Raw genomic sequence first — 22,409 nt, 5'->3', positions numbered from 1 at the left:
TGGGAAACAAGAAGTAATTTGTCTAAATTCAAAAATATGACATAATTGTTTCAAAGTTTAAACTTAAGGGGAAAATGAGCAAGGAGGAGAAAGAGACATAAATAGTTATAAGTACACAATTTCTGATCCCAAGTTTTTTCTCCCCATATCCCATACTCATGGAGCTTTGTAAGAGGAAAGAGAACACCCTACACATTTTATTTAGTTCATGTCTTTAGACTTTGACTCTCTTTTGAATTCTGGTTTATAATTTATGATGATACTTCTACTTTTAGGCTTTAACATATGACCCCTTTTGCTTACTTGCTTCAGCCATTATTTGAAGACTAATTATAACTGGGACAAGAAGCCTGCTAAATTAGATTGGCTGGCATCCAGTTACCTCAAGAATCTGAGGAATGAGCAAAAAATGGGGAAATTTTAACAAGGACATAGACTCTTCACTTTTGCCTGCAATTGTCTGTTTGGTGGGTGGTCAAAAGCAAGATTAAACACCTGGCACCCCTGCCTTCATTGGACATCTATCTCTTTCTCTCTGAGTAACCTTTGATTCCAGGGACAAGGTAATTCTGAGCATGTGATCAGTGGAAGCTAGGCCCCAGATAACAACAACTCTGTTATCTGATAAGGCAATACCTGACCAATATTGAGATAATGACAACCCATACTTGGTCAAGATCACTTTCGAGGGCAGTTGTAAAAAGTCTCCAGCCACGCACACCTCCAATCCTTGCCCTCTTTCCTATTCTATAAACCTCAAAGTCATTGTCAGTCCCTTGAAGAAAGGGCTAAAGACATGCCTCCTTTTTTTTCCCAGTGTAGCTATACCCATTAAAGTTTTTTTTTTAATGTTTTTCACACACACACACACACACACACACACACACACACACACACCAAACTCAGAAAAAAAAACAACAAAAAATCTCGATTAACTATAGTAGAATTGTCAATAAATTAATACTGGAATAATACTACATTCCAATTGATTAAATTAATTATAATACTCTTAATTATATAGCTCATTTCAATTTCTCTTGTCTTTCCCCTATTTTTTTCCTGTCCAGGATCCACATTGCAATTAACTCTAACACATTCAGTTTCCTTCAATCTATGATGATTCTCTAACCTTGATTCTTTAACCAAGATCTCATGATCTTGACATGAGCAAAGATACCAGTCAGTTAATTTGTAGAATGCATCTCATTTGTATTTGTTTGATGTTTTCCAATGATTATATTGAGTTTCTGACTTTAAGAAAAAATACCACAGAAGGACTCTGCTCAGTGCATTGTATCAGGGGTATGTGTGTCAATGTGTTTTATTACTGATGATGTTAACCTTAGTGAAAGTTAAGGTTTGAAGTTTGCCAGGATCTCAACATAGTATTACCTTTTTTTAACCTTTATAATTAAGAAACATCTTGGTAGAAAAATTTGGACTATGCAAATATTGTTTCTCTTTGAACTTCTATTCACTAATTTTGGCATCCTCTTGTAGGACATGTTGTAGTTATCAACCTAATGATGGGTTTTGAAAAAGGCTTTCATTTAATAGGGATAATATTGATACTTGAGCACAATAAATGTTTTAATTTTTTTCTGTAAGGAAAATCTATCCATTTTCTCTTGTTTATTCAAATATTTTGTATCAATACCAACTTAGGAATGTCTATTCTATTATGTGGGTTATATTCCAATATTATTTTTACTTAATTTGCTCCTCAAATTGTTCAAGCTTTTACCACCAGTGCCATTTTGACATACCATCTTGCTTTTTGTTGTTGTTAACTTTAAAAGCATTTCCTTATCTTCTCATGCCACAGAGTACTCCCAGTTCATTTTGTATTCCCCATGCCCTGACTCTGGAATGATCCATTTCTTCAAGGCATTCCGGTTACTTAGAATGGTATTAAAAACCAAGATAGATATGGGCACTATGAAACTTGAAGTTATTTTTGAGGTCTTTGTTTATTTTTTGGCATTGAGGATAGAAGGTAGGATCTCATGAATGCTAAACAAGCACTCTACCATAGAGATGCCTACTACCCAGCCCTAGAAGTTTTTATTCAATAGGGTTTGTGATCAAGGAAGCACATCTCTACAAAGACTGGTCTGGCCTTTAATTTCATGTACTAAAGAGAATGTGACTGAAGTGTAGCCGATTTGGATTCAATCTTTTATGAGAAAAAAGTTGAAATTGTCAGGGCTTATTAGTTTTTCAAGGTTCTCAGTTTTTCTCAAATGATGACCTATTCATTCTTATAAAACAGTGTATATAAGCAATTGTTTCCATACATGTACCAGGGTGGCATTAGGTTATATATCTATTTTTCTTTCATTCATTCCTGCTGCTATTATATCCACCCACATCTAATTATAGGAGACTTAGAGGTCCTTCCAGTTTGGGCTGGGTTTTATGAACTCCTATTTTCTACTGCAATTTTTCTGTTTCCCCTAGGTCTGCTACCAGTCATGCTGCCTTCTGGAGGAACTGCCCTACCAATAGGGATAATATTGATACTAGGGCACAATAAATGGTTGTGGGCACTGATAACATTGCAGTCCTTATCCTAGCAGAAAAAGTCACACTGTCTGGTCCTGGGAAAGGCTTCACATAAATAGCATGTTTTATTGCTAGTTCTTATAAAGAGTTCTATAGTGCTTCCATAGAGGCCCCTTTTTCGTTAGTCACCAATGCCCTAATATGGGCTTGGGCTCACAATGTTACCTCAATTTAGCATAATAGCAGTTTATGGCCTGTAGTCAGAAGTCAGTAAGTTTCACATGCCATGACAGCACGTTCTTACTGTCAATCTGTGTAAAATTGACCTCAGTAGTTTTAACTTTTTCTGTCCTCTGAAGAGCTAAGCCTGAATAGCTAAAAACATAATTAGTATCATGAGCCTTTCCTTATTAGAAAGCTTCAAGCTTTTAAATAAGAATAAATATCTTTCATAATAGGGTCTCTTCCCATATCTTATCATGCCATGTCCTACAAATCACTGCTGCAATTTTGGGGTCCTAGAGCACCCAAGTGGACTGACTTCAAAACTACTTTATTCAGGAACCTTGAATACAGAGCCAACTTGAGGCATTTTGAGATAGAAATTTGGGGTTGCAAAAAAAAAAAAAGATATACTCAGTCTTAAAACAGAAGCCCACTTGAGTTTTTGGAATGCAAGAAACATCCATGAACCTTTGCAATGCCATATAAGCAACTCTTGACAAGTCTAGCCAATGTCCTTAACCTATGTTCTTGCCTTCAAAAAGTAATGTGATATGAGGATAAAGAATAAGAGCTAGAAAATCTAGCTCCATTTTGTATAACTCTCCCACGATTCCATGTCTAGTTCAGCACCTAGTGACCGTCTTTCAATAAATATTATTAACATATGCTATAAGGCAAAACAACAACAAAAATGTCCATGAACATTTGAAATGCAAATTAAGCAATTTGTGCACAACCAACCAAGTCCTCAGCCTATACCCTTGGCCATCCTTGCCTTCGAAAAGCAATGATGCAAGAGAATTGTGCAAGCTCTAGAAAAAGAGCATTGTGCCAGCACTAGAAAAACTGGCATGAAATTGTGTAACTCCACCCTGACTCCATCTCTAGTATACCCCCCAGCTACTTTATCTCTATAAATGTTAACACCTCAGACCAAGGCAGTTAGTTTCTCTCATTCTGAAGGTGGCCTTTATTCTCCCTTGAATGGATATTTCTTACTTTACTCACAAAGATGTCTGTGTCTTGAGATAGTCTGCATTCTCCCTTGAACATGTATTTGCTTTCCTAAATCTAAATAAAGCTGTTTGTGTCTTTGGTATGTGCTGAAATTCTTTTTTTTTTTTTTTTTTTGGTAGCAGGGATTGCGCTCTGAGACACTTGACCACTAGCCACATACCCAGCCCTATTTTATTTAGAGACAAGGTCTCACTGAGTTGCTTAGTGCCTCTACGTTGCTGAGGTTGGCTTTGAACTCACACTCCTCCTGTCTCAGCCTCCAGCCACTGGGATTACAGGTGTATGCCACTGTGCCTGACCTGAAATTCTTTTCCATCACATATGACAAGGACCCTACTTGGCCTGGGTAGAGATCACCCTTTTTGGGAACTTCTCTGATGAAAATATTAGAGTGAACTTGCCAAATGAGGGATAGATGACAACCACTGATGAAAAAAACATTTTAAATGCAAGGGCTAATTTGTGGAAATTAAAATTTATGTTTTATGTTCTTGTTCAAATTTGAGCAACTACCAGAAAGTGATTTGAGGCTCCTAACTCCCTGTCAGGTGTCTGATCTCTTGGCAGTAATCTGAGGCAGCAGTTTAAGAAGGTATATGCTTAAGCAGCTGCCTGAATATAGCGATTAGGCTGAAAGCTGCTCTCCATTTATAAGTATTATTCCTAGAGAAAAAATGTAAGGAAAGGCCCTGAGCTCTTTTTTTTTCAATGCCTTCAATATCTTCTATTTTATTGGAGTACAAGTTTTCAAAATAATTTCTAATTATTCTTTGTATTTCAGTAGTGTCTGTTGTACTATTACTTTTTTAGTATTTATTTTATTTTATTTATTTTTAATTTTTATTGTTGGTTGTTCAAAATATTACATAGATCTTCATATATCATATTTCACACTTTGATTCAAGTGGGTTATGAACTCCCATTTTTACCCCTTATACAAACTGCAGAATCACATCAGTTACACATCCATTGATTTACCTATTGCCATACTAGTGTCTGTTGTATTCTGCTGCCTTTCCTATCCTCTACTATCCTCCCTCCCCTCCCTTCCCCTCCCCTCTTCTCTCTCTACCCCATCTTCTGTAATTCATTTCTCACCCTTCTTTTTTTTCCCTTTCCCCTCACTTCCTCTTGTATGTAATTTTGTAAAATCCTGAGGGTCTCCTTCCATTTCCATGCAATTTCCCTTCTCTCTCCCTTTCCCTCCCACCTCTCATCCCTGTTTAATGTTAATCTTCTTCTCATGCTCTTCATCCCTACTCTGTTCTTAGTTACTCTCCTTATATCAAAGAAGACATTTGGCATTTGTTTTTAAGGGATTGGCTAGCTTCACTTAGCATAATCTGCTCTAATGCCATCCATTTCCCTCCAAATTCTATGATTTTGTCATTTTTTAATGCAGAGTAATACTCCATTGTGTATAAATGCCACATTTTTTTAATCCATTCATCTATTGAAGGGCATCTAGGTTGGTTCCATAGTCTTGCTATTGTGAATTGTGCTGCTATGAACATCGATGTAGCAGTGTCCCTGTAGTGTGCTATTTTTAGGTCTTTAGGGAATAGACCAGGAAGGGGAATAGCTGGGTCAAATGGTGGTTCCATTCCAAGCTTTCCAAGAAATCTCCATACTGCTTTCCAAATTGGCCGCACCAATTTTCAGTCCCTCCAGCAATGTACAAGTGTACCCTTTTCCCCACATCTTCGCCAGCACTTGTTGTTTGACTTCGTAATGGCTGCCAATCTTACTGGAGTGAGATGGTATCTTAGGGTGATTTTGATTTGCATTTCTCTGACTGCTAGAGATGGTGAGCATTTTTTCATGTACTTATTGATTGATTGTATGTCCTCCTCTGAGAAGTGCCTGTTCAGGTCCTTGGCCCATTTTTTGATTGGGTTATTTGTTTTCTTATTGTTTAATTTTTTGAGTTCTTTGTATACTCTGGATATTAGGGCTCTGTCTGAAGTGTGAGGAGTAAAGATTTGTTCCCAGGACGTAGGCTCCCTATTTACCTCTCTTATTGTTTCTTTTGCTGAGAAAAAACATTTTAGTTTGAGTAAGTCCCATTTGTTGATTCTAGTTATTAACTCTTGTGTTATGGGTGTCCTATTGAGGAATTTGGAGCCCGACCCCACAGTATATAGATCGTAGCCAACTTTTTCTTCTATCAGACGCTGTGTCTCTGATTTGATATCAAACTCCTTGATCCATTTTGAGTTAACTTTTGTGCATGGTGAGAGAAAGGGATTCAGTTTCATTTTGTTGCATATGGATTTCCAGTTTTCCCAGCGCCATTTGTTGAAGATGCTATCCTTCCTCCATTGCATGCTTTTAGCTCCTTTATCAAATATAAGACAGTTGTAATATTGTGGATTGGTTTCTGTGTTCTCTATTCTGTACCATTGGTCCACCTGCCTGTTTTGGTACCAGTACCATGCTGTTTTTGTTACTATTGCTCTGTAGTATAGTTTGAAGTCTATACATTATGATCAGACAAGATGCATGGTATTATCTCTACTCCTTTATAATGCCTAAGAGTTGCCCTGTGACATAATATATGATCTATTTTTGAGAAGGATCCATGTGCTGCTGAGAAAAAAGTGTAACTGCTTGATGTTGGGTGGTATATTCTATATATGTCAATTAAGTCTAGGTTGTTAATTGTATTATTGAGTTCTATAGTTTCTTTATTCAACTTTTGTTTGGAAGATCTGTCCAGTGGTGAGAGAGGTGTGTTGAAGTCTCCCATGATTATTGTATGGTGGTCTGTTAGACTCTTGAACTTGAGAAGAGTTTGTTTGATGAACATAGCTGCACCATTGTTTGGAGCATATATGTTTATGATTGTTATATCTTATTGGTGTATGGTTCCCTTGAGCAGTATGTAGTGTCCCTCTTTATCCCTTTTGATTAACTTTGGCTTGAAATCTATTTTATTTGATATGAGTATGAACACTCCTGCTTGTTTTTGAAGTCCATATGAGTGATATGATCTTTCCCAACCTTTCACCTTCAGTCTATGTATGTCTTTTCCTATCAAATGCGTCTCCTGTAGGCAGCATATTGTTGGGTCTTTTTTTTTTTGATCCATTCAACTAGCCTGTGTCTCTTAATTGGTGAGTTTAAGCCATTAACACTTAGGGTTATTATTGAGATATGGATTGTTCTTCCAGCCATATTTGTTTATTTATGATACTTAACATGGTTTGTTTTCCTCTTTGATTATTTTTTCCCTTTACTGTACTACCTCCTGCTGTTGGTTTTAATTGTTATTTTCCATTTCCTCTTCCTGTAATGTTTTTCTGAGGATGTTTTGAAGAGATGATTTTCTAGCTGCAAATTCTTTTAGCTTTTGTTTATCGTGGAAGGTTTTAATTTCATCTTCCATCCTGAAGCTTAATTTCACTGGATACACAATTATTGGTTGGAACCCATTTTATTTCAGCGTTTGAAATATGTTGTTGCAGGATCTTCTAGCTTTCAGAGTCTGTGTTGAAAGTTTAGCTGTTATCCTGATTGGTTTACTCCTAAATGTAATCTGCTTCCTTTCTCTTGAAGCTTTTAAAATTCTCTCCTTATTCTGTATGTTGGGCATCTTCATTATAATGTGTCTAGGTGTGGGTCTCTTATGATTTTGCACATTCGGCGTCCTGTAGGCTTCTAGGATTTGGAATTCTGTCTCATTCTTCAAGTCTGGGAAGTTTTCTCATATTATTTCATTGAACAGATTGCTCATTCCTTTGGTTTGGACCTCTATACCTTCCTGTATCCCAATGACTCTTAATTTGGTCTCTTTATGTTATCCCATATTTCTTGAGTGTTCTGCTCATGGTTTCTTAAGAGTCTCGCTGAGCTGTCTCTTTTCTTTTCAAGTTGAAATACTTTGTCTTCATTGTCTGATGTTCTATCTTCTAAGTGTTCTACTCTGCTGGTAGTATTCTTATTTGTGTTTTTAAGTTGGTTTATTGCTTTCTGCATTTCTAGGATTTCTGTTTGTTTGTTTTTTATAACCTCTATCTCCCTGTTTACTTGATCTTTTGCTTCTTGGATTTGTTTATGTAATTCATTTTCGAAGTGATCTTTCATTGTCTGATTTTGCTGTCTAATGTCTTCCTTGAGACTCCAGATCATCTGAAGCATGTAAATCCTGAATTCTTTATCTGACATTCCATCTGCTGCAGCTATTACCTATTCTAAAGTTGATTTGACCTGCATTGCTTTTGGTCCTTTCTTTCCTTGTCTTTTCATACTGATCGCGTTTTTTTCTGCTTGGTGAAACTGTTGTGTTATTGAATTTTCCCCCTATATACTTACATTGCTCTTGTATAGTTGCAAAGTCTCCCTTGCAGGGGTGGGTGGCGGCTGTGCCCCTCCTCCTATTGGGGTGATCTTTCAACTAGGCTGGCGGGCCGCTGGGCCCCTTCTCTGGGACGCGCAGTCTGCCTACCTTGCGGGCGGCAGCTGGGCCCTTCCTCCAATTGGGCTGATGTGTCTACCACACCGGCGGGCCACTGGGTCTGTTCTCCATGTCGATTGCAAGTCTGCCTACCTTGCCGGCACATGCGGCGGCTCTTCCCCTCCTCCAATTGGGGTGGTGTGTCTACCATGCCAGTGGGCCTCTGGGCCTGTTCTGCCGGTCGGTCACAGGTCTGCCTACCTTGTGGGCACGTGCAGCGGCTCTGCTCTACTCCTACTCCAATTGGGGTGACGTGTCTACCACGCCGTCAGGCTGCTGGGTCTGTTCCGGGCGCCAGCGGAGGCTCTGCTTTGCCCCTCCTCCAATTGGGGTGACGTGTCTACCACGCCGGCAACCGCTGGGACTGTTCTGGGCGCGGGCTGTGGCTCTGCTCTGCCCCTCCTCCAATTTGGGTGAAGTGTCTACCATGCCAGTGGGCCGCTGGGCCTGTTCTGGTTGGTTGCAGGTCTGCCTACCTTACGGGCGCGGGCAGCGGCTCTGCTCTGCCCCTACTCCAATTGGGGTGACATGTCTACCCTGCCAGCAGGCCGCTGGGCCTGTTCTGGCCCTGAGCTCTTGGTCTGAGTCTGCCTTCCCTTCTACCAACATGTGCAGTAGTTATAACTGGGTGGATGTCTGGCAGAAGATGTAGACTCTACCTGCATCCTTTTCTCTCCTATGTGCAGTTTTAATTGTGTAAAAACTAATTTTACACTTTGGTTTTAGAGCATTGTAATACATAAAAATCAGAGAAAACTGTTTTGTTTTGCAGTACTGAGAATTGAGCCCCGGGCCTCATGCATGCTAAAGAAGACTCCACCACTGAGCTAGATTCCAAACATTTTTAATTTTATTTTGAGACAGTGTCTTGTTAAATTGTAAAGACTGGGCACAAAATTGTGATACTCCTGCCTCAGCCTCCCAAGTTGCTGGGATTACAGAAGTGTACCACTTACCCAGATATATTTCCTTTGTTTTCTAAATCCTTACTGCATTTTTCATTTCATCTTAGGAAAATGCACTGTTCCATATCAGTTTTAGAAATACATTTTGATTTCCTTCTCTTTATTTCCCTCTCCTTTTCTTTTTGCTACAATGTATTTCAGTTGAATGGCTTGGGTCAGACCTGTCTGACCACTGGGCTTGTTACCTATGAATTACTAGGGGGCTGCTTCTCTCTGAGTAGGATTGTTACAACCCTAGCGAGCAACTAAGAAGCTGCTCAGCAATATGAATAGTGGAACTAATTCATTCACAGGGATTGAAAGTCTATATACATGCCTAACATTAGTTATGAATTTTAGCCTATTGATTTTATGGGTATGGGTGATCTTTCTTGGGTACTTTAGTTCCAGTTGTTGCCTCATATTAGTGCAAAACTCACAAAAGTCTCATTTCCATCTTGAGTCAATGAGCTATTTAAAGTCAAGCAATATGTTATCTGGTTCTTTTAATACATCTTTGGAGGTTAGAAATGTCCTCAGTGGCTGAACATCACATGGGTTGGCAGTAGGGGAAGAGATCCCTGGTGTTAGAATTGGCATATGTTGGTTTCTGAAGACCTGGGGATATGGCTTATGCGTTTTGAAAGTAAAAGTGTAAAAGTTCCTACATTACTTGTTTCTTTTTTCTTAGTACTTCAGGAGAATAGAATTATGTCTGATTATTACCATTAACTGTGTTCACATACAAACCAGCTGTTTATTTTTAATATCTTGGGTGCCAGTCTTTAAATAGCTTTCTGCTTTTTAGTTTCCAGAATGAATGAGTGTTGTAAATGCTATGTTTTAGAGTGTAGAAACAATTATTTGAACACTGCTTCCTTTTTGGTCAGTTTTTCTATATCAGGATTGTGTGTGGTTTTCTTGTGTTTATCCTTTTGGTACAACTAGAGCTTCTTCAGTCTCTGACTTAAAACATTTGTGTTTTGGAAAATAGTTGGCCAGTATTCCTTTAAATATTGATTCTCCCAGGCTTCTAAGTTTATGAACTTAAAAGCCTGTGAACTTTATCATCATATTCTATTGTTCTTAGACTCTTTTATGTGGTTCTTTCTCTTTTTCCAATCAAAAGCTTTTTTTATGGTATTGAATTTCATTATTTACAATTTTCATCTTGAATATTTTCTAGATACCAGTGCTCTGGTTCACTAATTATTATTCCTGATCTGTGTTTAAAATGCTGTTGAATTTATGCATTGGATTCTTGCATTTCTTTCCCCTTCTGGTGCTGGTGATGTAAGCCATAGCTTTGTATGTGCTCTACAACTGAGCTACATTCCTAGTCCCCTTAATTTTCTTATAAGAGAAAGGGAAGGTCTCACTATGTTTCCTAGGCTGGAAACTTGCACTCATTCTGCCTCAGCCTCTGGAATAGCTGGGAGTACTATTATGTACCAGTACATTCACTTGAATTTTCAATTTTGACTTTTAAAAATAGATTCCTAGGCTGGGACAGTGGCTCAGTGGTAGAGTGCTTGCCTGTAACTTGTGAGGCACTGGGATTGAAACTCAGCACCACACAAAAATAAAGATAAGGTATTGTGTCCACCTATAACAAAAAAAATACACATTTTTTAAAAATTAAGTATTTAAAAAATAGATTCTTTTTCTTTAGTATTACTCTAACTTTTCAATTATTTTCTTGAACATATTAATCAGTGGCTTTAATGTCAATATTTGATAACTACAGCCTGGATTTCCTTTGGGTCTACTTCTGTGTTTTCATTTTTGGAACTTGAGCTCCTATTTTCTGGCATGGCTGGTAATTTTGGATTGAAAATTTTGCTGAAATGATTGTTTCTTTGAGAGTAGGTTGAACTTTCTCCTAGCAAAGTCTAAGAAGATCATCTTGATCAAGCTAAATCTGTTCTTGTTTTGGTTTATCTGTATTCCTAGTTTATAATGATTCTGAGATCTTGAAATCTTGGGGTTTCCAGGGTTTCTAATGTTTGCTGACCCAGAAGTAAAAATTTTGTCTCCCTTGCTGAGAGACTGCTAAAATATGTGCTTAGATCATTAGGGGCTTCACAACGATGCCTCTAACAGTTTATTTCTGCAAGGATTTCCTGAGTGTTACCCTGTGACTATGCAGTCTGTGTGTGCAAATACTCAAGAGGAAAATGCATAAGATGCTAGGTTTGCCCAGAGCTCTTTTCTCCTTGCTGGGATTTTGGTTCTTCTGGTCTCTGTGGCTTTCTTGCTCTCAACAAGGGACTCTCCACACATCCTTCTCATGTTCTGACTGCTTGTATGGCTGTTCTCAAGAGGATGATTAGTTTGAAGCAGCTGTCCTCTATAGGCAAAGAGAAAGTTCTTCATGGATGACTTTGGCTTTTAAAAGTGAAAATTAGGTTTATTGCAGTTGATATTGTCAAACTTCTTTCACAATTTCTGTTCACCTTAATTTCTTAGCCTAAATCTTTCTAAGGGGACTTTTGAAATTTATTCCATGAAATACTTAAATTTTATTTATACATTTAATATTCAGTTTTTCTTCTAAAGTCTTGAGCTTTTAACTGTTGTTGATTTATTTAATCAAACTTAATTTTAAATCATCCTAGAATTTAAATATGTTTGCTCCTTAAGTAAATGAGTATATCTTTGCAATGTGTGGTGGGGTGTACCTCTTTAGGTGATTGAAGGTGCACAACTACCAGAGATATAGAGTTTGGAGCTACAAAGTCTGAGGAAGCTCTTCTGTCTCTGACTGCTAGGCTATGTCCCTTTTGGTGATAACAATGCCATAAACTCAAAAATTACAAAGAAATATAGGTGATATGATGAAGATCACGTAGGCTATCCCTGAACTGAAGTTGTATCATAATATGCTTTTCAAGCTGGTCAACCATAACCCTCGTCAGCTTTGAGTAATTTTCATACTCTTACCCATTTACTTATGAGGAATTTATTTGACATCTATTTGGAGTGCAGGGATTTAAAGTTCTGTCTGCCTCCTGTAGTAGCACCCCCTTGCTCCACAGAAAATCTTAACTAAGCTTCTCCAGAAATCTTCACCATAATTGATTTTAGGACTCAGCAAAAGAGTCTCTACAAAACAGTTCATCTGTTGCTCTATTTTACTTGGCCGCTGGCCTGGAAGAAATCAGCACTCCACGTGCTGAAAGCCCCTTTACTTGTTCTTCACAAACACTTATCCAATATACTAGTTTGTAAAATGTGTTTAAAAATGCAAAATGTGACAATAAGAAGACAAATTGTTTAGCAAGTCCTCTGGCCTTGAGCTGGAGCTACACAGACATGGTAACATTTCTCTAAGGTAAGAGAAGTTACTAATTGAGTTCCATGATAACAGCTGGCAGAGGGAGGAAAGGAAGGGGAAAAGAAGATATCCCCTTCTCGGGTGTTGTCCTTGAAAGGTTAACTTACCCAGAACATTGGAAGAAAAGCTGCTTTTATGTAAACTGTTGCAGACTGTGAACATCTGAGCCCCTCCCCTTACATGCTGGGTATAAAGTTCTACCTGAACTTGGGGTTCAGAGGATTAATTTATTACAGCAAAATCTGTACCCTCTGAACCTGGCTACAACCAAATAGAACTGTTTCCTGCTGTCTTTGGTGCCCTGCCTTGTCTGACCTCTACAACACCTCCTATTATAGGTTCTTGAGTTATTCTTTTATTTATTTATTTATTTATTTTATTTTTTAATTTTTATTGTTGGTTGTTCAAAACATTACATAGTTCTTGATATATCATATTTCACACTTTGATTCAAGTGGGGTATGAACTCCCATTTTTACCCCATATACAGATTGCAGAATCACATCAGTTACACATCCATTGATTTACATATTGCCATACTAGTGTCTGATGTATTCTGCTGCCTTTCTTATCCTCTACTATCCCCCCTCCCCCCCTCTTCTCTCTCTACCCCCTCTACTGTAATTCATTTCTTCCCCTTGTATTTTTTTTCCCTTTCCCCTCACTTCCTCTTGTATGTAATTTTGTATATCCCTGAGGGTCTCCTTCCATTTCCATGCAATTTCCCTTCTCTCTCCCTTTCCCTCCCACCCCTCATCTCTGTTTAATGTTAATCTTCTTCTCATGCTTTTCGTCCCTACTCTGTTCTTAGTTACTCTCCTTATATCAAAGAAGACATTTGGCATTTGTTTTTAAGGGATTGGCTAGCTTCACTTAGCATAATCTGCTCTAATGCCATCCATTTCCCTCCAAATTCTATGATTTTGTCATTTTTTAATGCAGAGTAATACTCCATTGTGTATAAATGCCACATTTTTTTTTTATCCATTCGTCTATTGAAGGGCATCTAGGTTGGTTCCACAGTCTTGCTATTGTGAATTGTGCTGCTATGAACATGGATGTAGCAGTGTCCTTGTAGTATGCTCTTTTTAAGTCTTTAGGGAATAGACCGAGAAGGGGAATAGCTGGGTCAAATGGCGGTTCCATTCCCAGCTTTCCAAGAAATCTCCATACTGCTTTCCAAATTGGCCACACCAATTTGCAGTCCCACCAGCAATGTACAAGTGAACCCTTTTCCCCACATCCTCGCCAGCACTTGTTGTTGTTTGACTTCCTAATGGCTGCCAATCTTACTGGAGTGAGATGGTATCTTAGGGTGGTTTTGATTTGCATTTCTCTGACTGCTAGAGATGGTGAGCATTTTTTCATGTACTTGTTGATTGATTGTATGTCCTCCTCTGAGAAATGTCTGTTCAGGTCCTTGACCCATTTGTTGATTGGGTTATTTGTTATCTTATTGTCTAATTTTTTTAGTTCTTTGTATACTCTGGATATTAGGGCTCTGTCTGAAGTGTGAGGAGTAAAGATTTGTTCCCAGGACGTAGGCTCCCTATTTACCTCTCTTATTGTTTCTTTTGCTGAAAAAAACTTTTTAGTTTGAGTAAGTCCCATTTGTTGATTCTAGTTATTAACTCTTGTGCTATGGGTGTCCTATTGAGGAATTTGGAGCCCGACCCCACAGTATGTAGATCGTAGCCAACTTTTTCTTCTATCAGACGCCGTGTCTCTGATTTGATATCATGTTCCTTGATCCATTTTCAGTTAACTTTTGTGCATGGCGAGAGAAAGGGATTCAGTTTCATTTTGTTGCATATGGATTTCCAGTTTTCCCAGCACCATTTGTTGAAGATGCTATCCTTCCTCCATTGCATGCTTTTAGCCCCTTTATCAAATATAAGATAGTTGTAATTTTGTGGATTGGTTTCTGTGTCCTCTATTCTGTACCATTGGTCCACCTGCCTGTTTTGGTACCAGTACCATGCTGTTTTTGTTACTATTGCTCTGTAGTATAGTTTGAAGTCTGGTATCGCTATACCGCCTGATTCACACTTCCTGCTTAGCATTGTTTTTGCTATTCTGGGTCTTTTATTTTTCCATATGAATTTCATGATTGCTTTCTCTATTTCAACAAGAAATGCCGTTGGGATTTTGATTAGCATTGCATTAAACCTATAGAGAACTTTTGGTAATATCGCCATTTTGATGATGTTAGTTCTGCCTATCCATGAACAGGGTATGTTTTTCCATCTTCTAAGATCTTCTTCTATTTCTCTCTTTAGGGTTCTGTAGTTTTCATTGTATAAGTCTTTCACCTCTTTTGTTAGGTTGATTCCCAAGTATTTTTTTTTTTTTTGAGGATATTGTGAATGGAGTGGTTGTCCTCATTTCCATTTCAGAGGATTTGTCGCTGATATACAGGAATACCTTTGATTTATGCGTGTTGATTTTATATCCTGCCACTTTGTAAATTCATTTATTAGCTCTAATAGTTTTTTTGTAGACCCTTTTGGGTCTGCTAGGTATAGAATTATGTCATCTGCAAATAGTAATAATTTGAGTTCTTCTTTTCCTATTTTTATGCCTTTAATTTCTTTCATCTGTCTAATTGCTCTGGCCAGTGATTTGAGAACTATGTTGAACAGAAGTGGTGAGACAGGGCATCCCTGTCTTGTTCCAGATTTTAGAGGGAAGGCCTTCAGTTTTTCTCCATTCGAAATGATGCTAGCCTGAGGCTTATTATAGATTGCTTTTACAATATTGAGGTATGTTCCTGTTATCCCTAGTTTTTCTAGAGTTTTGAACATAAAAGGATGCTGTACTTTGTTGAATGCTTTTTCTGCATCTGTCGAGATGATCATATGGCTCTTATTTTTAAGCCTATTGATGTGGTGAATAACATTTATTGATTTCCGTATATTAAACCAGCCTTGCATCCCAGGGATAAATCCTACCTGATCATGATGCACAATTTTTTTGATATGTTTTTGTATCTGATTCGCCAGAATTTTATTGAGGATTTTTGCATCTAGGTTCATTAGAGATATTGGTCTGTAGTTTTCTTTCTTTGAAGTGTCTTTGTCTGGTTTAGGAATCAGGGTGATGTTGGCCTCGTAGAATGAATTTGGAAGTTCTCCCTCTTTTTCTATTTCCTGAAATAGCTTGAAAAGTATTGGTATTAGTTCCTCTTTAAAGGTTTTGTAAAACTCTGCTGTATACCCATCCGGTCCTGGGCTTTTCTTAGTTGGTAGATTATCTTAGTTGTAGAGTATCTTCTGTATTTCTGAAGTGTCTGTTGTGATATTGCCTTTTTCATCCCATATGCTAGTAATTTGAGTTCTCTCTCTTCTTCTCTTCATTAGCATGGCTAAGGGTCTGTCGATTTTATTTATTTTTTCAAAGAACCAACTTTTAGTTTTGTCAATTTTTTCAATTATTTCTTTTGTTTCGATTTTATTAATTTCAGCTCTGATTTTAATTATTTCTTGCCTTGTATTTCTTTTGCTGTTGTTTTGTTTTGCTCTTCTTTTTCTAGGATTTTGAGATGAAGTATTAGATCATTTATTTGTTGTTTTTTTCTTTTTTTAAGGAATGAACTCCAAGCAATGAATTTTCCTCTTAGAACTGCTTTCAATGTGTCCCATAGATTCGGATATGTTGTGTCTGTTTTCATTTATCTCTAAGAATTTTTTAATTTCCTCCTTGATGTCTTCTATAACCCATTGATCATTCAGTAACCTATTGTTCATTCTCCAAGTGATGCATGATTTTTCCTTACTTCTTTTATCATTAATTTTCAGTTTCATTCCATTATGATCAGACAAGATGCATGGTATTATCTCTACTCCTTTATATTGTCTAAGAGTTGCCCTGTGATATAATATATTATCTATTTTTGAGAAGGATCCATGTGCTGCTGAGAAAAAAGTGTAACTGTTTGATGTTGGGTGGTATATTCTATATATGTCAATTAAGTCTAAGTTATTAATTGTGCTATTGAGTTCTATAGTTTCCTTATTCAACCTTTGTTTGGAAGATCTGTCCAGTGGTGAGAGAGGTGTGTTGAAGTCTCCCATGATTATTGTATGGTGGTCTGTTAGACTCTTGAACTTGAGAAGAGTTTGTTTGATGAACATAGCTGCACCATTGTTTGGGGCATATATATTTATGATTGTTATGTCTTGTTGGTGTATGGTTCCCTTGAGCAGTATGTAGTGTCCCTCTTTATCCCTTTTGATTAACTTTGGCTTGAAATCTATTTTATTTGATATGAGTATGAACACTCCTGCTTGTTTTTGAAGTCCATATGAGTGATATGATCTTTCCCAACCTTTCACCTTCAGTCTATGTATGTCTTTTCCTATCAAATGCGTCTCCTGTAGGCAGCATATTGTTGGGTCTTGTTTTGTGATCCATTCTACTAGCCTGTGTCTCTTAATTGGTGAGTTTAAGCCATTAACATTTAGGGTTATTATTGAGATATGGGTTGTTCTTCCAGCCATATTTGTTTATTTATGTTACTAAACATGGTTTGTTTTCCTCTTTGATTATCCCGCCCCCTTTACTGTACTACCTCCTGCTGTTGGTTTTAATTGTTATTTTCCATTTCCTCTTCCTGTAATATTTTGCCGAGGATGTTTTGAAGAGATGGTTTTCTAGCTGCAAATTCTTTTAACTTTTGTTTATCATGGAAGGTTTTAATTTCATCTTCCATCCTGAAGCTTAATTTCGCTGGATATACAATTCTTGGTTGGAACCCATTTTCTTTCAGTGTTTGAAATATGTTATTCCAGGATCTTCTAGCTTTCAGAGTCTGTGTTGAAAGAGCAGCTGTTATCCTGATTGGTTTACCCCTAAATGTAATCTGCTTCCTTTCTCTTGTAGCTTTTAAAATTCTCTCCTTATTCTGTATGTTGGGCATCTTCATTATAATGTGTCTAGGTGTGGATCTCTTATGATTTTGCACATTCGGCGTCCTGTAGGCTTCTAGGATTTGGGATTCTTTTGAGATTCTTCAAGTCTGGGAATTTTTCTCGTATTATTTCATTGAATAGATTGCTCATTCCTTTGGTTTGGACCTCTATACCTTCCTGTATCCCAATGACTCTTAAGTTTGGTCTCTTTATGTTATCCCATGTTTCTTGGATGTTCTGCTTATAGTTTCTTAACAGTCTTGCTGAGCTGTCTATGTTCTTTTCAAGTTGAAATACTTTGTCTGCATTGTCTGATGTTCTATCTTCTAAGTGTTCTACTCTGCTGGTAGTATTCTCAATTGAGTTTTTACGTTGGTTTATTGCTTCCTGCATTTCTAGGATTTCTGTTTGTTTGTTTTTTATAACCTCTATCTCCCTGTATAATTGATCTTTTGCTTTTTGGATTTGTTTATGTAATTCATTGTCAAAGTGGTCGAAGTGGTCTTTCATTGTCTGATTTTGCTGTCTAATGTCTTCCTTGAGACTCCAGATCATCTGAAGCATGTATATCCTAAATTCTTTATTTGACATTTCATCTGCTGCAGATATTACCTCTTCTAAAGTTGAGTTGACCTGCATTGCTTGAGGTCCTTTCTTTCCTTGTCTTTTCATACTGTTCGCGTTTCTTTCTGCTTGGTGAAATTGTTGTGTTTTTGATTTTTCCCCCTATATATTTATATTGCTCTTGTATAGTTGCAAAGTCTCCCTCGCAGGCACGGGCAGTGGCTCTGCCCCTCCTCCAACTGGGGCAATGTGCCTACCATGCCAGCAGGCCACTGGGCCTGTTCTTTCGGTGGTCGCAGGTCCGCCTACCTTGCAGGCCCGGGCGGTGTCTCTGCCCCTTTGCAGGCCGCTGGGCCTGTTCTGCCAGTGGGTTGCTAGTCCGCCTACCTTGCAGGCTCAGGCATCGGCTCTGCCCTTCCGCGGGCCACTGGGCCTGTTCTGTCTGTCAGTTGCAGATCTGTCTAGGGCAGGCGCTGGTGGCGGCTCTGCCCCTCCCCCAACTGGGGCGTTGGTGGGCCACTGGGCCTGTTCTGCCGGTGGGTCGCAGGGCCGCCTACTTTGAAGGTGCTTGGGGTGGCTCTGCCCCTCCACGGGTTGCTGGGCCTGACCTGCTGGTGGGTCTCAGGTCCGCCTACCTTGCTGGCACGTGGGGCGGCTCTGCCCCTCCGCGGATTGCTGGGCCTGTTCTGCTGGTGGGTCGCCGTTCCACCTAACTTGCAGGTGCAGGGGGCAGCTCTACCCCTCTGCGGGCCCCTGGGCCTGACCTGCCTGTGGGTTGCAGATCAGCCTACCTTGCAGGTGCGTGGGGCAGCTCTGCCCCTCCACGGTTTGCTGGGCCTGCCCTGCCGGTGGGTCTCAGTTCCACCTACCCTGTAGGCACGTGGGGTGGCTCTGCCGCTCCGCGGGTTTCTGGGCCTGTTGTGCTGGTGGGTTGCAGGTCTGTCTACCTTGCAGGCGCGAGGCGGCTCTGCCCCTCCCCCAACCGGGGCGATGTGTCTGGAGGGCCTCTGGACCTGTTCTGTCGGTGGTCACGGTTCTGCCTACCTTGCAGGCGCATGGGGCAGTTGTGCACCTCCATGGGTTCCTGAGCCTGACCTGCCAGTGGGTCGCAGGTCCACCTACCTTGCAGGCACAGGGGTGGCTCTGCCCCTCCACGGGTTCCTGGCCCTGTTCTGCCAGTGGGTCGCAGGTCCGCCTACCTTGGAGGTGCGGGGGTGGCTCTGCCCCTCTGCGGGTTGCTGGGCCTGCTCTATTGAGTTATTCTTATCACATTAATGTAGACTGTTCAGTGGAAAGGAAATCTACTCACTGTTGCATAGTTTAAAACAGATTTGTCATGTACATGATATCAAGATTGACAGATGGAAAATGAACACTCATAAATCAAAAATGCGTTCAATACCTTTAATTCATGTGATTCTAAAAGTTTCAATTGAAACTGGGTAAACAGATAAAAGTAAAAATGTCTTTTTTTTAAATTAATTTTTATTGTAGGTTGTTCAAAACATTACATAGTTCTTGATATATCATATTTCACACTTTGATTCAAGTAGTAAAAATGTCTTTAAAATTAAACTTACAAGTCTCTCTTTTATTTTATTTTATTTATTTTTTGTTTTTTGTTTTTTCAATTATTGGCAGATGCAACATCTTTGTTTTTGTATGTGGTGCTGAGGATCGAACCCCGGGCCGCACGCCTGCCAGACAAGCGCGCTACCACTTGAGCCACATCCCCAGCCCCACAAGTCTCTCTAGGTGATAAAAAAAATAATAAAATATTGTGTCTATAAAATGTCTAATATCCATTGTTTCTAAGACTTTTCTTCAACAAGGAAGAAATGGCCAATACTGTTTAATACATTTATCCGGTATCTTGATAAAAATAAATAGATTTGACATGAAATTACTCATAAGTGTGTTTGTTAGACATCTGATTAATTTACAAGGTTAAAATGCTAACTATTAAATATACCATCTAGTACTCTTAACTCCTTGAATTCCATTGGGTAACATTGTTGATGTTTTTATAAATTGGTAAATTAAAAAAAAAAAGGTTAAATGACTGTAAGGTTATAGATATAAAGGTTAAAGCCCTGTACTCTTAATTTAAGACTGGTAAGACTTATTTGCTATATGGTTAAGATCAAAACTTAAAAATTAAAGTTAAATTTAAAAGGACCAAGAAAACCAATATTTGGATCTTGTCTTCTGAGTCAGTCTGAATCCAGGGAACAGGGAACTTCTCTAAAGAGCTTTGCAACTCTTGGCCACATAACCTCCCTATCAGGGAGATTCATGAGACCACTAGAGAACAGAAAGTCAAATGTACACTTGCTATGAAGAGTAGGATCATTGGAAAAGACAGACATCCCTGATGCTCCAAGGGAAGCCACATGGCCAGCAAGTCCTGGACACTCCTAGCACAAATGGTACTAGCAGAACTAAGAAGCTGCTCTCAAGTTCTCCAAGAGTGACTCCCATGGGAACTCAGCTAATTCTTAAGAGCAGATAGGCACAAAGTCAATATTCAGCAGCTTGATCTTAAATACCTAGCAAAAACAGTTAAAACCAAAGCACAGCTATTCCTAGGCATTAAAAAATATATGTAATAGTTAAATGTAACTTAAGATATACACTTGTGTTAGCTCTCCAAATTCTTAGGAAGGAATGCCTAATAACTATCAAGTGAAACTGCCAAGTCAAAAGTTTTAGTTAAAGACCTATAGATCTTCCTAAACTCCTACACAGGTAAGATTAATATCTGATAGCATGATTATCTAGCCCTAAGTAACAGAAATAAAAGGATCTCTACTAGACACAGAGGTTATACCAGTAGAAAAATTTTACAAGATCAGATGACATTAATTAACTACATCTTACAGGGATGGACATCTGCAATATATTAAAGATTTACATTCCCAAATAAAGGCCTTGCCTACTCTGGCTTTATTATGGGGTCAACTTCTCAGCACTCACACCTCCTGGTGAGAAAATAATGACTTCTGTCATCTTCATGGTATTCATTGACATGTTCCAGAGACTGCAATATTTGTTTAGTACTCGTGTTTTTGTTTGTTTGTTTATTTCTCTCTCATAGAAACATACATCCCCAGAGGACTTTACAATCTGTTCTTCTACCAGATTTCAATCTGACCTGACTTCTAAAAGAAACAATCTGTGAGGTGAATAGAGAGCCTACATCTTGGGAGCAAATTTTTACCCCTCACACATCAAATAGAGGACTAATCTCTAGGCTCAAAAAGTTAAACACCAAAAAACAAACAAACAAACAAAAAAAAAAAACAAATAACCCAATCAATAAATGGGCCAAGGATCTGAACAGACACTTCTCAGATGATGATATACAATCAATCAACAAATATATGAAAAAATGTTCATCATCACTAGCAATTAGAGAAATCAAAAGCACTATAGGATTTCATCTCACACCAGTCAGAATGGCAGCTATTATGCATACAAACAACAATAAGTGTTGGCGAGGATGTGGGGAAAAAGTTACATTCATACATTGCTGGTGGGACTGCAAACTGGTGCAGCCAATATGGAAATCAGTACGGAGATTTCTTGGAAAATTGGGAATGGAAGTCACCATTTGATCCAGCTATTCCTCTCCTCGGTCTATACCCAAAGGACTTGAAAACAGCATACTACAGGGACACAGCCACATCAATATTTATAGCAGCACAATTCACAATAGCTAAATTGTGGAACCAACCTAGATGCCCTTTAATAGATGAACGGGGGTGGGGTGGGGCTAGGGATGTGGCTCAAGTGGTAGCTTGCTCACCTGGCATGCATGAAGCCCCGGTTCGACCCTCAGCACCACATACAAACAAAGATGTTGTGTCCACCGAAAACTAAAAAGATAAATATTAAAAAAATTCTCTCTCTCTCTTTAAAAAAAATAGATGAATGGATAAAAAGAAATGTGGCATAGAGACACAGTGGAACATTACTCAGCAATAACAGAGAATAAAATCATGGCATTTGCAGGTAAATGGATGGAGTTAGAGAAGATAATGCTAAGTTAGCCAATCCCCAAAAAAACAAATGCTGAGTGTTTTCTGTGATACAAGGAGGCTGATTCATGGTGGGACAGGGAGCCGGGAGCATGGGAGGAATAGACGAACTCTAAATGGGGCAGAGAGGTTGGAGGGGAAGGGAAGGGGCATGGGATAGGTAATTCATGATGGTTGAATGTGATGATAATTATGATCCAAAGTACATGTATGAAGACACAAATTGGTGTGAATATACTTTGTATACAACCAGAGATATGAAAAACAGTGCTCTATATGAGTAATAAGGATTTTAATGCATTCTGCTGTCATATATAAATAAAAAATAAATTAATTAATTAAAAAGTAAAATTCTACAGTGGGCAAACAAATGGTCTTCCAAGTCATATTAAAGAGAATGAACTTTTTAAA

The sequence above is a fragment of the Callospermophilus lateralis genome, chromosome 8 (genome assembly GCF_048772815.1).
Source record: "Callospermophilus lateralis isolate mCalLat2 chromosome 8, mCalLat2.hap1, whole genome shotgun sequence".
Taxonomy (NCBI): Eukaryota; Metazoa; Chordata; class Mammalia; order Rodentia; family Sciuridae; genus Callospermophilus; species Callospermophilus lateralis.
This window is presented reverse-complemented; position numbering follows the sequence as displayed.